The sequence below is a fragment of the Neophocaena asiaeorientalis genome, unplaced genomic scaffold, assembly GCF_003031525.2.
Source record: "Neophocaena asiaeorientalis asiaeorientalis breed wild unplaced genomic scaffold, Neophocaena_asiaeorientalis_V1.1 scaffold184, whole genome shotgun sequence".
Taxonomy (NCBI): domain Eukaryota; kingdom Metazoa; phylum Chordata; class Mammalia; order Artiodactyla; family Phocoenidae; genus Neophocaena; species Neophocaena asiaeorientalis.
This window is the reverse complement of record NW_020185325.1, coordinates 2,530,593-2,549,173: the sequence shown is the minus strand read 5'-3', so window position 1 is coordinate 2,549,173 and position 18,581 is coordinate 2,530,593. Positions and strand designations below refer to the sequence as shown.

Genomic DNA, 18,581 nt, shown 5'->3' with positions numbered 1-18,581 from the left:
AACCAAAAGAAAAACTGCCAAGCAACACATAGAATCATGAGAACACATATTTCCATACATATAAATAATACCTACCAACGTACATCAGAAGATGTATATCAGAATACTGCCACAAGACATTAGGTGATCAGAACCAGCCTATATGGATTTAAAGTTAGTGGTGGTTCAAGAGGAGCATGCTTTGGGTTCTTCGGACCAGCATCATAATCATTGACCCTGGTGCTATAACAAAGTCAGAGACCTTCTTATGTGACTCACAATTCTGAAGGAGACAATCTTCAAAAGACAGAATGAGTGGTTCTCCTAATATCATGACATATATATTTCATTTGATCACCCATTTATACATTTGCCAAATTTGTGTACTAGATACTTTTCCTATCTATGGGCTTAACTGTCTAGTGAGGAGGCAGATATTTAAGTCAAACAAAGTGCAATATTGTGCAAGTGTTATGCAAGATGTGGACAGAGTGCCAAGTAAACCCAGAAAAGGGGTTAGTAAACTCTAGGACATTAAATAATGCTTGCAGAAATGTGATATTTAAGGTTAATTTTAAAGGATGATTATGACCTTGGTCAGTCCATGCTCGTGGGGGACATTAATTAGGTTAAGTCTATTTGACATAGAATCCACACATCTGACCTTATTTTATTATGTTTTTTTTCACTGTCAAACTAAATATACGTTTCCATAGCATAGATTTCTGGCCAAAATCCTATTCAGATGTCTTGGTCTAAGACTTAGTAAATCCTGTGAACTTTAGATAACACAAAAAACTACTAAAACACTAAATCTGAACATTTAATGTATATTACTGTATTGATGTATCTTTATGCTTTCCATTGAAAGAGATCAAATATCTGTATCTTTTTTTCATGAAAGATTACTCATGATAGCTTAATAGGCTCAAGATAAAAACTGTAGGTCTACTCTTAAGTAACACATATTTATTATGTCTGTCTCAAAATAGCTAGATCAATTGTACTTTACTAATTGCCCTAACATCACGTATTTGCCTAGACATTTTAACTCAGGTAGAAGTAAGCAGAAAAACATTTTTAAATCATGTAAACTTATATCCACAGAAACTGTTTAGTTACGGGAACTCATTTGTTATTTATAGTTTAAAGTATTTGGGGACATTTTATATTCATTTACTTTAAATGTACTCAACTTCACCAAAAGTGATTTATTTTCAGATTTTAATTAAAACTTTCCATTATAAAATCCTCTAAAATATTCTAAAACTTCTCTTTACTAGGAATCAGTGAGCAAGACGAGTATATATATTCAGATCCTCAACCTTATATTGTCATGCCCCATTAACAACTTGAGAGAGCTCACTGAATTTTTTAAAATTAACTTTCAGAACACTTTTTTTTTATATTAATCAACCTGTCCCTCAAGCAGATCATTCAAATTACTCATACAAGTCAAAAATCATCTTCTACGTTAGAGGCAGTAAGTACATAAACATTTGCTATCCTTTGAATGCAAACTGTTTTTAAGTTCAATAAGTGATTATGATTCTCTTTTTCCAATTATAGGATTTATAAGCTGAATTGTTTTTCCCTCCTCACCCACTTGCATTTTCTTTTTTCCTTTTTCTGTATTTCATCCTTCTATCTCTTAATGCACACATGCATGCACATGCACATTATTAGGTTTAAATTTTAGAATTATCTTTGTTTTAGTCTTTTACCTTATAAAATTGTAATATATTTTAAATACATTTAATAGAATGTATGTATACTTACAAAATCACATTAAGACATAAATTTGACTTGGAATCCAATATTCTAATTTTCATATTAGAAAACATAGTCTGTTAAATGTCAGCAGCATCAAACCATTTTACATAGAAATTTAGCACTATTAACATTGAGAATATTCTAAAACAAAAACAAGCTGAAATACTCCATGTATGAGGAGCTGAGAATTTGAAGCTACGTTAATCCTAATATAACATATGTAATATATATATAACTATATGTAAGTGTATACATATTACATTAATATATAATACATATACATGGATATAACATACCGTATATACATTATATGTGTAATGCATATATATGACTATATATAATTATATATAACCACATGTGGTTATATATGTATTATGATGAGAGGAGAGTGTCTAAAAATTAAGAAAATGCTAAAAATTATTAGCAGTGCATATTTAGGCTGGCTGTATCTCAAAACTCTTCTTAAGTTTCAGCTCCAGTAAATGTAGGCCTATCTCTTCACACCTACGCCCCTACCAAATGACCATGTCTGATTTGGTATTTTAAAAAATGAAGCAAAACTAAAAAAAAATAAAAAAGAAGGAAAAAGCTAACAGAAAACTCTGTGACATACTGACTTCAATATGCAAATAGCCTATTTAGAATACTTTAGTATTAGACATCTCCTAAGATTGCTTTTTCATCTTCCATCTTTCATCCTTAATACTTTTGGTCAAACCAGGCCTGTCATTTCTATCATCTCTTACTTTTATTTCCCTTCTGGGAACTAATCTTTCTTCTTCCAGCTACAGGCCAAAGCTCAATTGTACTTACTATGAACACTCACCTTATGAAGATTCTAAATCACTATTTACATATTTCCAGATTATTACACTAGTGACTTCACCAGTGACCCAAATGATAGTTAGTAGGAAAAGGTAAAAAAAAGTCAATAACAGGATATTTTGTTTTTGTTAAAATTGAAACTTTAAAAAAAAACACTTTCCTTTATTTGTAGTCTTTTTATTTTAGCCATTTTTTTCATGTCTATTTAACTTGCAAATTTATTACGTGTAAAACATATTCTAGCAAACCAGTGTTGTTTTAGCAGACAAAAAATACTGAGATCAGATATTTCCCCAGTTCTAACACCACTAATTATGGTTAGGAGATGTGGGAGGAAGCAGTGATTTTCATCCTCCAAACACATTTAATTTACTCATTGGGACTAACCATGAGGTTCCTAAATTTCATATCAAAAGAAATTGCTTCCTAGAAATTGTAGACAATTTCTTTTAGAGAGGAAATTCTTTTTTGTTTTAAGATATAAACATTTACTATTATAATATCATGGGGTGGCTCAAGCTTTCTATTACTTATTTTTGAACATGAAGAAGAAAACTCTGGGTGGAGAAAGGAAAAGGAAAGGCTAAAATGTCCTTCTCTTCAGCCATAAATTATAGAAATAAATTCACTACATAACAAAGAATACCATATTATTCCTGTAAGTATTTAACATTTTCCAAAGAACATATATAAAAAGAAAACCAGAGAGTTACACTCTTAAGTACATGGGTGGAACTCTAATGCTTTAACCAAGAAGAGGAGCATTAAAATTACTGTCACTTGCAGATTATCTTGATAGCAATAACCATTATTATTGTCAACAGCTTAAATACAAAACGAGCCATAATCTAAAATCTAATAATGGAAGCTATAGTGCCCCAAGCAAAAAGCACTCAGCAAAGCATCACTAGCTAAACACATGTTCTCAGCACAGCTCTGTGAAACATCAAGAATAATTGCATCCGATTCCTATTTATTATGCTTATAAATGTAGCTCTCTACACATTGTACTCATTATAGCCACGTGCTGTACCTTAAATGATAGGTAAGGAACATAGCAAGAGACTTAATTTTCACAGATCATAATAATTACACACTTTCTGTTGATACCTGATCCACTAATAACCATCAGAATTGCAGATCAATGTCTGCTGCCTGGATTATTTTGATACTTTCTCTTGGCATGTTCACATCAGGACGAAAAAAAAACATCAACAAACCTCAAAGGAAACAACTTTTCAGGTGTTTTGAGTTGCCATTTAATAGTTCCCTATAGCTTCAGAGAAAGGAAATTACAGTAGACTGTGACTGTTTTTTGAAGAAAAATGAAGGAGAAGGGGACAGAAAGTGAGTGAAAAGGGGAGTGAGGGAGAGAAGAGGAAGGAAGAGAAAAAAAGAGGGAAAAAAAGGCTATTATTACAATGCTATGTCATAAATAGTTGCAAGATATGTCTTCTATTTTTCTTTTAATGCTCTCCTGTCATTCAAAGACTTATTTTATTTTCCTCCTTCATTGACTTTGATCAGTCACTGGCCATCAGGGCAATGACAAAATTTTATAGTTTCCAATCTATACATTTATACATATCAGTGTAGTAACTGGGTTATTGTCTATAGAGCAGTATGATTTCAAACCAATGTTCTCAACTGGCTGTTAAGTTGTGCTGAAGGTCTGATCAAGGAAAGGGAAGCCTAGAGGGATTTATCATTAAATAGACAACTTATTTAACAACTGCAGAAAATCAACCAGTTGCCCTAAACTCAAAACTAGAAAAAGAAATAACAGATCTCTCAAGACTGTGCTTACTGTATTTTTTTAATTTTTAAGGATGTGGATTGATTTCAATCTTTTTATTCCTTCTTTACCATCCCTTCTTTAATATTACAAAATCAATGCCATTTGGCTTTCCTTGCCTCTCTTTCCATGATTTCACATATTTACATTTAGTATAAATTGAGGAAGAATGTGTTCCCAGAGATGTTTCAATTTTAAAGCTTTTTAAAATTACCTGAGTAATAGGAGTTGCCTTGTTCCACAATGTCAAAATTTAGGCGGGAGAAATGGATGTATTTTAGGTAGTCACATGTCTTTCCTGTGATTCCTGAATTCCTATCATAAAGGCAACCACTTTCCAATGGAAGTTCACTCACTCATCAGCAGTAATCATAGAAGTATTCTCTATATCAGGGTTTATTCTTCATGCAGGAGAAAAATCATCACTAACCCAATATCCACAAAGGCTCAGTAGTGTTGTATGGAGATGGGCATTAGAACCCCAAGGAATATGAGGTGGGATATTTGTTAGAACAGTGCTGTGTTATAATGCAGAAAAGTAAAAGGATGGGAAAGAGTGAGCCAGCTTTTCTCACTAAGAAAGTTGTAAACAGATGAAAGGAGGTCTTATGCAGCTAACATCAAGGGTATACCTCCCGAAATTATTTTATGTGCGTCTTCCTCACCTGTGCCCCAAGTGGCAGGAACAGTAGTCTTGCTGTTAAAATAAATGATAACTTCAGTATCACCAAAAAAAAAAAAAAATTTGCAAAGAAAAAAATGACAAGGGAGTAGTATTTGCCTTATCTGCTTCAGAAATGTTCATATTAAAATTCAGAAACTAATATAATCTGTACATTATTCTATTTCTATAAATTCACAGAATATGTTGCTAAATTCATAGAATAGGTTTGTCTCTACTGAAAAAGTCTGTTTATAAAAGAGTTATTAAATACTAGAATGCTTAGATAACCTGATTACTTACATTATATTTTCTCCCCACGTGGGAACTGCAGGAATCACACTCAGCTCTGTACTACTGGGCAGTGATTAAGTGTTCAGTGCTATAATGTCTATAGAATACCATGGACTATCATCATCATTATCTAAATATTTTAGTCTCTGTGACACACTGTGAAAACCTCTAAGAAAATAAGTGAACCAGAAAGATTTTTATTGTATACCAAAAACTAAAGCATACCATCAATATTTTAAACTATGGAAAGAAAAGAAATTAGACAAGTTGAAAAAGCATAATCTCAATAAACAAGCTCAAAATAAGCAGCTACTATATATTGCACCTGATAAAATGCCAGTGTTCTTTAGATTGCAGAATAAGTAACTAGATAAATAAAACAGTCACTTCCTTTGTTAAGGAATAAATTTATGGCCATTATATTGATAAGCTTATAATGTTGGTTAAGGTACCACTATCCAAGCCATAGAAAACGACATTTCTTCTTAAGTATTTTTACTGTTTATTTTCTGACATTTAAAAAAGGTCTCCAATTGGGAAATTACATGAGAACAGATCATTTTAGAATTTTTCCACAATTATAAATTAATAAAACTGAATTACTGAAGACAAGTAAATTTGACATGCATTTTATTCTACTACAATTGGTTGCAAGCTTTCATTACATTTGAATGCAGCTCACTGTAGAAATTTCATTAAAATTAAATTTTAAAGGAGAAAAATATGCATGCTCAGCCTTTGAGTTTTATTGTTTACTTCCTGAGAACCTTCTTTCATGTACATCTAGACGAAAACTTTGCTTAAAGGAGTTTTTTTAAATTAGCTTAGATTTAAATAAAGAATTTATTGAATAGTTTAAAGATAAATCTCATTAGACATTAAAACTATTCACCGTGACTTTTTCTTGTCATAACATATTATTTTTGTGATTCTTGATTATTTAAACATACAATCCCTATGTACTTTTGAAACAGTGCCACTAGGGTTGTAAATAATAGTCAAAGGCAGAACATACTGAATGTAAGAGAATCCAATTTCATATTTTTGTCCCAGACAGTTGTAGCAAGACCATATTTAGATTAAGGCAATTTCTTTTTCTACTCTGATGCACACAACCTTTTAAAATGCCTGCAATAGAGCTACAGTCTTCAGTATGAATTGCAAATGACCTTTTAAGGCTTTAAACTATTGCTTATATGTCTTAAGCCATTGCAAAGTTTCACAATAGGGAAACTTTGCTTTCCAATGTTCTTTACATTTATATTCATGTATTACTTTGTATATCTAATATTCACATATGCACATGTTCATTACCTTTTAAGAAGGTAAACATGGAAACAAACTACAAAGTATTCTTCAGTAACTTGGATGCCCAGCAGAATCCTCTAACTCTGAAAATCACCCCATGAGGTCTCCTGAGAACATCACAGCCAGATACGTACGTCACAGTAGCAACTGGGAAACAGAGAGCCTAGTTAACATCTGCCCAGTTGTAATTAATAGACAAACTCATATGCTTCAATTAGAATTCAAGAAATAATGTGTCTTATCATAGGCAGAACAGAATATAAAATTTGAACAGCTAAAAGGAACACTTTTTCCTCTTTCCAATAACCAAAAATGAAAGGCATTTTAAAAGTTGCATAGAAACGTTTATAGATATAGTAAATACATGTGAATGCTCTTTGATAGTATTTTAATATCAAAGTATCAAGAGGAAGACTACAAAATTTCCACCCATTATAACTATTAATACCTAGATTAAATAAAGCAGTCATCCCATTAATTGAAAAAAATTTTAAAACACTGTAATTTCTGTATATTGATCTAAAAACATTGTGTATTACATGTGTGATGCTAAATCCAAAAAAAGGAAACAAACAAATCTTGTTAAATATTTTATGATGTCATTTTATTTTAATTAAATTTACCAGTTATGGAGAATTTTATTTTCAAATATTAGTGGTCTGACCATTTTAATAGGTTGTAATAAAGAAGCTGACAATACAAAAATTGGAGGTGCTGGAATTAGGAAAAATATTTTTATAACAGTAGAAAACACTATACTCACCACTGATATAAACATTTTAAATATATTGTCTCATTTATTACAACAGCCCTATAAGAGAAGTACTGTTATTATCCTTTCCCTTTTACACATGAGGATCCTGGTACTAATACAGGTTATGTAACAGTTCTCATGGTTAACACATTGCAGCATGAGTATTTGAATTCAGGCAACCTGGTGCCAAAGCCCATGTTCTTAACCTCTACACCACATTCATCCTGAAAAAGGTCACGTAAAAGCATACAAGGAAAAAAAAAGGGGGGGCACGAGGCCCACGGATGAGACTGTAATAGGCAGAAGAGTGGTCTACTTCTCTTTGGAGAAGAGATAAGAAATGATTAAGTGATGATACACAGACACTGTGGAGGGGTTTCTGATTGTTGGGATTGATGAAAGCATGACCTCAATTATCTATGAGAAAATTATTTTCTGTTTGAAAAAAGAATAAGAAAGATGGAGATTCCACACGTACTGTCAGAAAAGATTTGAAAGAGCCGTTATGGAGAATACAATTGGGAGAAAACAAGAAATAAATAAAAGAATAGCTAGGAGGTAGTGAGGACTTACTTGGAGCTGGTTAGCAAGATGTAATAGTAAAAGGGAAGTAAGGAAATACATGTGACTTCCCAGCACTAAAGTGCTGGGGGTGACCAACCCTTAAAAAGGCAGATATTTGATAGATTAGGAGTGTTCTAAAAATTTGTTCAAATCAATGATTTTAATAGTCAAAATAGATTTTATTAATATGTGATAATGGGGGACATAAAATGAGATCTTGGAATCTGAGTCTTTTTGAAAGAATGATGGGGAATTTTAGTCAAAGAACTTGATCCGTCAAAGTGCACCATTTGCCATCAGTGTGAACGATACACAAATACTAAGACAATAAGGAAGAAAGGGAAAAGGGAAACCCAAGTGCTTACAGTGAGGTAGGTAGAGGAGCTCTGCGGACGTTAAGAAAACTGATGATGCACATGTGGAGAAAGCTGCGATGTTCATGCTCTAAAATTTAGAGTCTTACTCCGTGGTAGAACCTGGGACCTCACAAACAGTGAATCCTTTGAGTAACTAAGAAAACAGAGCAGTGAGCTGGAAACTCAGTCTATAAGAGATTAATCCTCTCTTGGGACAGTTCTGTGGGGAAATGCTATTTTGGAAGAGATTGTGGATTTCAGACAAGGGAATGTGATGAAATAGTTGATGGGAAGACTATTTCTAGAAAAGAAATGTCATTCTCCAAGGGTAGGAGGTGAAGTGGGGAGAGTTTGCTCATTTATGATAAGAGGTTCCCTGGTTTACAGCAGAGAAAAGGGGTAAAGAGACTCATCACAGAAGAAATGACAGTTCAGGGAAAAGAGCAAAGGACTAGAATTGTGCCAAAGGGCAAGTATAGCCAGTAGTGAACAAGCACAACCAGAAGTTGGGAGTTGGCTGGAGAATAGATAGGAGAAAAATGGTCTGGCCAAAATGTGTTCATGGTGAAAATTGAAGAATGAGTGGTTTCCATTTAACTGAAATATTTGGGTGCCAAAATGTTGGAGAGGCAGCAAGAGTGATGGTATCACTTGGTAAGGCTAAAGTACGATAGCCTTGGACATGGAAGGTTACCTCAAAATATTTGAAGAGGGAGAAAAAGATTGGCTAATGACTATAGTGACATTACAATGAGCTGTAGAAGTTTGACCTTCCTGTAATTCCAAGTCACCAGAGAAAGAACTAGCCAATAGTAACTTTAGAATTCTTTAAAATCATCTTTCATATTCATTAGTGTTTTAAATATTTTAGGTTTAGGTGACCTTCTGATGCTTATAATCTAAAAATGTCCTTTGTCCCCAAAATAGTCAGTTGGTACTATATCCTATCATATGTGACATCAGTAAATCTGACTGCATGATAAAACGATTGTTATACGTTCTTTTTTACTTTTCACCTCACACAGTATGTAATCCTATATAGAAGTAGTTTGATACAAGCACAAAAGAAAATGTATTTTGAGCAACATTATTTCCACATTTTATTTGCCTCTGTAAAACATCAAAGGAGGAATTTTTCATCATTGCTTCAATTTTTCCATGTGGGTTGTTTCTATGTTTGCCCCTAAGGCTCTTTAAAGGTTTCTCTTTTTTTCTCTCCTTTGCCTCTGCTAATCTTTTGAAATTCTGTGATTTCTGTCACCTAACCCATGTGTACATGACAGCAAACAAATGTTTCAGCAGGAATAATTGGTTCCTAGAGGAATATAGTATCTGATTTCCAAACAGAATCATTAAAACAGTTCTTTGCATTTGGAAAAATTGAAGGAGATATTTCTGAACCAAATATTTTTATAACATTTCAATAGTCAAAAATATTATATACTCTTACCATGAAGCCAAAACAATTGCATACAGAATTGTGAGCTCTCTGGATCTGCCTACACTATCCCTCCTACCAACATGATCTCTAGAACTTCTCTGGAAACACCTACCCTTCTCTCTCCCACTCCACATCTTTCTTTAAGATTCCCAGTGCTAAACTCTGCCTCAGAGCCTGAATTAAGATTTTAAATTTAGTTAGTAGAACAAATAGCATGAATTCTTCGTTATTTTGACAGGATTGAAATTGCTCGGTGATTCATTAATCAACTTATCAAATATGGAGTGGGATATGAATATACTAATTGAAAGTCAAGAAATAGAGCTTAATTGTTTAATGTCAAAAGCTCAGGGACAGATTTCAGGTAATTGCTAGGAAGCCTATTCACGTGAGTTTTAAAATATAAGCACTTGATCTAGGTTAAACTAAAGAAACTTTCTAATTATTTGGAAAGGGCTTCTTGGGCACACACTTCAATTTGGATTCAATAGGTAACTTAAATAAAATGATGTGCCTGATTGTGAATAAAATTTTAATTGAAGTCTAGGACAAAAGTGAAAAAAATTACATGTATGCAAAAAAGAAAAATTTCTCTGTTAAAAACAAATTATATTCTCAAAAGAAAACAGTGTCTATTCCTAATTTGAGGACATAATTTGTTTTTAATATATACTTTAGAGCAACTATTTATTGTTATATCAGTAGCATATATAAAGATGATGTCTCTAAAGTTTAAAACTGAACAGAAGAACTTAAACATTCTTGTCTTAGAGAGACCTTAATTTCTGTTGAAACACATAAAAATGGCCTGCAGGATTTTACATACTTTGCTTTTTTTTTTCCCCTTCAGTCATAAGTCTAGGAAATGAAAGTCCTTGAGAACTTTGAAGGTTAGGGAAGTAGTTTTAAAATACAAAATCCTAAATGGCTTCAACAGTCACTTCTACTGAGAATAACTTCCATAAAGTTCTGATATATTTCTGACAATCAAGATTCACATTTCAACCAGCCTTATATGCCTTTCCACTAGGATGTCTTGCCAGCACATCGATTTTAACACGTCCCAAAATGAACTTTTAACACAGCTCCTCATCCAAACCTGGCCTTCTACTCTCATTTTTTTTTGTTTTTTTACTGTATTTCTGCTAATTGTACCACCTCCTAGGAATTGAGACTCAAAACGTTGGCATCATTTGTGTGAATGTATGTTTGTTTCATTTTTAACAGACTTTTTTAAAAATTAATTTTTATTGGAGTATAGTTGATTTACAATGTTATGTTAGTTTCTGCTGTATAGCGAAGTTAATCAATTATACATATATCCACTCCTTTTTAGATTCTTTTCCCATGTAGGTCATTACAGAGTATTGAGTAGAGTTCCCTGTGCTATACAGTAGGTTCTTATTAGTTACCTATTATATATATATATATATATATATATATATATATAGTAGTGTGTATATGTCAATCCCAATCTCCCAATTTATCCCTCCTCACCACCTTGGTAACCATAAGTTTGTTTTCCACACCTGTGACTCTATTTCTGTTGTGTAAGTACGTTCATTTGTACCATTTTTTTAAGATTCCACATATTAGCGATATCATATAATATTTGTGTTTCTGTGTCTGACTTACTTCACTCAGGATGACAATCTCTAGGTTCATCTGTGTTGCTACAAATGGCATTATTTCATTCTTTTTTTATGGCTGAGTAATATTCCATTGTATACATGTACCACATCTTCTTTATCCATTCCTCTGTCAATGGACATTTAGTCAAGACATGCTTCCATGTCTTGACTATTGTGAATAGTGCTGCAATGAACACTGGGGTTCATGTATCTTTTCAAATTATGGTTTTCTTTGGATATATGCCAAGGAGTGGGATTGCTGGATCATCTGGTAGCTCTATTTTTAGTCTTTTAAAGAACCTCCATACTGTTCTCCATAGTGGCAGTTTACATTCCCACCAATAGTGTAGGAGGGTCCCCTTTTCTCCACACCCTTTCCAGCATTTATTGTTTGTAGATTTTTTTGACGATGGCCATTCTGACCAGTGTGAGGTGATACCTCATTATACTTTTGAGTTGCATTTCTCTAATAATTAGTGATGTTGAGCATTTTTTCGTGTGCCTCTTGACCATCTGTATGTCATCTTTGAAGAAATGTCTATTTAGATCTTCTGCCCATTTTTTTGATTGTGGTGTTTGTTTTTTTTTTGATATTGAGCTGCATGAGCTATTTGTATATTTTGGAGATTAATCCCTTGTCGGTCACTTTGTTAGGACATAAATATTTTCTCCCATTCTATGGGTTGTCTTTTCTTTTTACAAACTGAGAATAAAAACCATATGATCATCTCAATAGATGCAGAAAAAGCTTTTGACAAAATTCAATAGCCATTTATGGTAAAAACCTCTCCAGAAGGTGGGCATAGAGGGAACCTACCTCAACATAATAAAGGCCATATACAACAAACCCACAGCAAACATCATTCTCAATGGTGAAAAACTGAAAGCATTTCCTCTAAGATCAGGAACAAGACAAGGAAGGATGTCCACTCTCACCACTTTTATTCAACATAGTTTTGGAAGTCCTAGCCACAGCAATCAGAGAAGAAAAAAGAAATAAAAGGAATCCAACTTGGAAAAGCAGAAGTACAGCTGTCACTGTTTGCAGATGACATGATTCTATATATATATAATCCTAAAGACGCTACCAGAAAATTACTAGAGCTCATTTGGTAAAGTTGCAGGATACAAAATTAATACACAGAAATCTCTTGCATTCCTATACACTAACAACAAAAGATCAGAAAGAGAAATTAAGGAAAACTCCCATTTACCATCACATCTAAAAGAATAAAATACCTAGGAATAAACCTACCTAAGGAGGCAAAAGATCTGTACTCAGAAACCTATAAGATACGGATGAAAGAAATCAAAGATGACATAAACAGATAGAGAGATATATCATGTTGTTGGATTGGAAGAATCAATATTATAAAAATGACTATACTACCCAAAGTAACCTACAGATTGAAAACAATCCCTACCAAATTACCAATAGCATTTTTTCACAGAATTAGAACAAAAAAATTTACAATTTGTATGGAAGCACAAAAGATCATGAATAACCAAAGCAATCTTGAGAAAGAAAAATAGAGCTGGCGGAATTGGGCTCCCTGACTTCATACTACACTACAAGCCTACAGTAATCAAAACAGTGTGGTACTGGCACAAAGGCAGAAATATAGATCAATGGAACAGGAGAGAAAATCCAGAGATAAACTCAAACACCTGTGGTCACCTGATCTATGACAAAGGAGGCAAGAATGTACAATGGAAAAAAAACAGCCTCTTCAATAAGTGGTGCTGGGAAAACTGGACAGCTACATATAAAAATGAAATTAGAACATTCTCTAACACCATACACAAAAATAAACTTAAAATGGATTAAAGACCTAAATGTACAACTGGATACTATTAAACTCTTAGAGGAAAACATAGGCAGAACACTCTCTGACATAAATTGCAGCAAGATCTTTCTTGATCCACCTCCTACAGTAATGAAAATAAAGACAAAAATAAACAAATGGGACCTAATTAAAGTTAAAAGCTTTTGTATAGCAAAGGAAACCATAAACAAAATGAATAAACTTTATTTTTTAAACAGCAATATTGATCAGAAGGTACAAAGGTTTCCCATTTTCCTTCTGTCACCACACATGCATAGCCAAACCCATTATCAACATCTCCCACAAGAGAGGTACATTTGTTATAACTGATGAACCTGCATTGACAGATGATTATCATGCGATGTCTATAGTTTATATTATGGTTCACTCTTGGTTGTATATAGTAGGGATTTGAACAAATTTATAATGATGTGTGTCCACCATCATAGTATCATACAGAGTAGTTTCATTGCTCTAAAATCCTCTGTGTTATGTCTATTCATCCCTCCACGCCTTGGCAACTGCTGATTTTTTTTTTCCTACTGTCTTCACAGTTTTTCCCTTTCATGTATGTTATATAGTTGTAATCCTTCAATATGTAGCCTTTACAAATTGGCTTCTTTCACTTAGTAATATGCATTTAAGTTTTCTCTGTAACTTTTAATGGCTTGATAGCTCATTTTGTTTTAGCGTTGAATAATATTCCATGATCTAGATGTACCACAGTTTATCCTTTTACCTACTGAAGGTTGCTCCCAAGTTTTGACAATTATGAATAAAGCTACTATAAACATGTGTGCAGATTTTCACTTCCTTTGTTTAAATACCAGGAAGACCAACTGCTGGATCATAGGCATCATTTTCATAATTTAGTTTGTTGTTGAATGTTGAGTGAAAAAAGATATAGACAATTCTATGCATGTTTATTTAAATGTACATTAGAGATATCAAATATTACAGATATAGATACATGAATTACTTACATCAAACTCATGATAATTACTACTAGGAGGGGAGTGCAATGCAAACTTTAGTTTTATGTTATGCTTTAGGAAGATAAGAAATAAAAGATCAGTTCTAATGTATTGTATATCTTTCTATTTTTTAATATAATTTTCCAAAAGCTAAAAAGATATATATATATAAGTATATATGTATGTGTATATATATATATATATATATATATACACACACACATATACATATGTATATATATGTAAGACAACAGTATCAAAGAATAAAAAAAGGGAATGGAAGTATGGGAAAAGCTAGTTAATCGAAGACAGAGTTAGTATGCAAAGTATATAGCAAAAGGCCCTGTACAATATAAACCATACAGTTGCCAAGTTCCTTCTCTGTAATTTGTTTGATCTTTATGGGTTGTCACCATTTCCACTTCCCCTATCCTGCTTTCTAACCTTATTATCTGTTATCTGGACAGTGGCACAAATGCTTCCAATGGATCACACTGTTTATAAATTCTCTTCAATCCATTGCAAATTTTACATGATGCTGGATTATACTATTTTATATATTTCACAAGCCTTGATTACAAAAGGAATGAATGTCTTATTTTTATCTAAATATTCAAGGCCTATGATGATCTGGCACATGCCCTCCTTAAATCCTTTTGTTTCTCCCACCTCCGTCCTTTTCTAAAATACTGAACATTGTTACCCAGACCCATTCTATGTTTTTCTATTTTCTCTTATTAGCTATCTACTGTCCTCAATCATGAATGCCTTGTCCTGTGTCTCTGTATCAAGAGAATCTATCCATCTTTTACATTTTAAAGTTTAAAGTTCAATTCCATTGCCACCTCATCTGTAGAATCTTTCTCAATTTCAAGTAATAGAAGTAAAACCTCCCTTTTGCTTTTATATAAAAATTCATCTATGAGCTTCCCTGGTGGCGCAGTGGTTGAGAGTCTGTCTGCCAATGCAGGGGACATGGGTTCGTGCCCCAGTCCGGGAGGATCCCACATGCCACGGAGCAGCTGGGCCCGTGAACCATGGCCGCTGAGCCTGCACATCCGGAGCCTGTGCTCTGCAACGGGAGAGGCCACAACAGTGAGAGGCCCGCATACCGCAAAAAAAAAAAAATTGTCTATAAGTTTAGTGCTTATCAGTGTCTACTTCATAATGTAATTGTTAATATATGTAAGTTACCTTTATTTTCTAGCATGTGAGCTCTTAGAGGATGGTTTTTGTATGGATATATACAATTTACCCTCCCTAGTGGAAAGTGTGGAACCCAGGGATGCTGAGGGCCAACTGTACTACACCATTTTATATAAGGACTTGAGCATCCACGGAGTTTGCTCTCCATTGTGAGTCCTGGAACCAATCCCCTGCAGATGCTGAGGGACAGCTGGACTTACATATCACCCACAATGCATAGTACAGTCTGTTGTATTTTTTTTCTTTCATAATGAGATTTTATTGGTTGCTTTGAGGATCAGTACACAGACATTTCAATTTGTACACAATTCTTAACATACATACCAAAAATCTAAAAAATCATGTAGTTGTGATTCTTTTCTGAAGTTATTCCAGTGACTTTCCAGCTTAAAATTTGGAGGCAAATTTTCCTTAACAGGATATCAAGTACCAATATCTTCAAATATTGATATGCTGTTACATCATAAGTCCCACTAATTCACAATTTAATATCATATACACTACATACTCAAATCGTCAATCGTTCAGAACACATTAACAAAGTTACTAGAAGAACTGGACTACCATGACCAAAGATGTTACAGAGTGCACGAAATTCTGACAAGGAGAACCAAGATCAAGGGGTGAGTGGTTTGCTTTAGGAAACAATCCTACCAAAAACAACATGGGAAGAGAAGTAATTTAAAGTGTTTAAGACATTAAATGCACAACTGACTCCAAACTACCATTTAGTATGCTTTGTTTTATAGGATATAAAAGCTACCCCCCCATCTATGGAATCTTAAACTGACACTGAAGACAATCAACGCCTCCCATATTCAATATCCCACTATTTTCTGTTTGTACCAACAAATAAACAACTAGCAAATGATTTCACCTCTTAAAAAAAACATTTACACTTAACAAATGGGATGAGGTGGGATACCCTCCATTTTAAAAATGTTTCTAGAGCTACTATAAAACTTGGATTTACGAAATAGTTTATAAAAATATTCCTCTGGATTATACAAGGGAGACAGGGACCACTGATAGGACCGGGTGTGTGGTATTAATCAGACTTGGCTTCTTTCTCTCCTGCTTCATCAGAGGCTGGGCTCTCCTCCTTTTTAGTTTCTCCGTTTTCTTCAAGTAGGTCTTAAGTCTGTTGGTAGACCACTTCGGCCTGTTTTCCTTTTGCTCCCCTTTTCCCTTTTGTTTGCACGTTTTTGTCTGAAGATTTATGCTTTCCTGCCGCCTTTTTTGGCTGCTTTTCCACTTCTGCGGGAGCCTGTTTAGCTGGCAACCTCGCGGATCTCCTCTTGGGCTCTCTTTCACTGCGCCCTCGGCAGAGCTGACCTTGCTCTTGAGCATCCTGGTGGCTGGGCGGGCGCTAGGCGAGTGCCTGCTGGCGTCGGTGCTCCGAGAACCTTCGCGAAGCTGGGCTGCCTGGCCGCTGCCGCTCCTCGCGCCGCCAGAGCTGCTGGGACCCGCCATGTTGTTCTTATTAAGTGATCAAACATATGTTCATTACCTATAGCTTTCAGGAAATATTTCAGGATTTAGCCAAATGTCATGCTTTCCATAATGCCTTTTCCCGTGACAATCAAAGCAACATATTGAGTTCTGGTCCCCAACAAAGTCCACTGACAGCCTTTCACATAGTGGAACTTTTGTACCCTTTTCTGCTCGTCTGTGTCAGTAAAGCCCTTCCTTGCCAATGACTAGAAATATATCAGTGACTGTAAAACTGAAAAAAGAAAGTGGGAAACTATCAACCCTTTTCTCTCAAGAGGCTTTTTGACCACCATGCACATTTGCCCATAGGGTCCCTAACGACCATGAGTTGTGGTATGGTGCGACTTTCACCAAGCCAAAAAGCCCTACCTAGGTACGTGTGGTTTTAGATTGTAGACACATTGTTTTCCCAGTAATTATGACGATCTTTTCATCTTTTCCAGTTTCCTTTGTAAAAACGAAAAAAAAAAATCAAAACAGCCATTGGCAATTAGACTTCTAGTCTATGAACAGAGAACACTGAGACTACCTACCTGTCCTCTGTTATCCTTCCCACATGTATTCATAAGGTTATTTAAAAAGAATAATTTCAACTCATGTTCACCATCTGAGACATAAAACAACACTTAAATCACTTCTCTGCTAGAATAGTCAGTAATGCATCCACTAACACAAATGTGTTTTTTTTTTTAATTTTTGTAAGGCACTACTTTGTGCGTGACCGAATTTTATCTCAAAACACCATGAATTAGGTAGGAGAGCAATGACATTGACAAATGGGGAAGATCACAAAAAGAGTTTAACTGATTTACCTCTGTTCATTAGTAGTAGCAAGGTTAAGAGAAAATACTGCCTTGCATTTTAACAACAATTATGGCATCTGCTCAGTCTTTTGCTCTATTTTCTTTTTTATATATTGTCTGGTCACTAGAATATAATCTCCTTAAGAGCGCTTATCATTTTTATCTTTCCCAAAGTGCTATGCACGTTGGATAATTCATTAATTTATTATATTAAGCATAATAAATATATTAAGCATATATATTTCTCCCATATTATATTCAATTGACTAGGGAAGATAAGTGCTTCTTTGGCAGCCAATACAGAAATCTAGTATCCATCTCCTGACATTATGTCAAAAATATCACAAGGATTTATTTAAAAGGATTGTGTAATTATTTTTGTTTTTTCACAAGTAAAAACATGTAAAGTTATGTGTATAAATCTATACAATATAAATAGAAAATCACCTTTACACCAAGTTATGTTTTTGGTACACATAGGGTAGTCATTTTGTCTCTATGTAAAACATATACCTCTACATTAAATTTGAATCACAATCTGTATATCATTTTGCAACCTACCTTTTTTTGGGGGGGAGGGGTTAATATCTTTATTGGAGTATTTCATGACTCTTTTTGAATTTTGGTTTTCTCAGGGTATATGCCCAGTAGTGGGATTGCTGGGTCATATGGTAATTCTATTTGTAGTTTTTTAAGGAACCTCCATACTGTTCTCCATAGTGGCTGTATCAATCTACATTCCCACCACCAGTGCAAGAAAGTTCCCTTTTCTCCACACCTTTTCCAGCATTTATTTTTTCTAGATTTTTTGCTGATGGCCATTCTGAGTGCTGTGAGGTGATACCTCATTGTAGTTTTGATTTGCATTTCTCTAATGATTAGTGATGTTCAGCATTT

The 18,581-nt window shown here is 34.0% G+C and overlaps 1 pseudogene; it reads right to left on the bottom strand.

The window, feature by feature from the left end:
- Positions 1–16,435: 16,435 nt before the first annotated feature.
- On the bottom strand, positions 16,436–16,737 carry LOC112392599 (non-histone chromosomal protein HMG-14 pseudogene; annotated as a pseudogene).
- Positions 16,738–18,581: the final 1,844 nt, after the last annotated feature.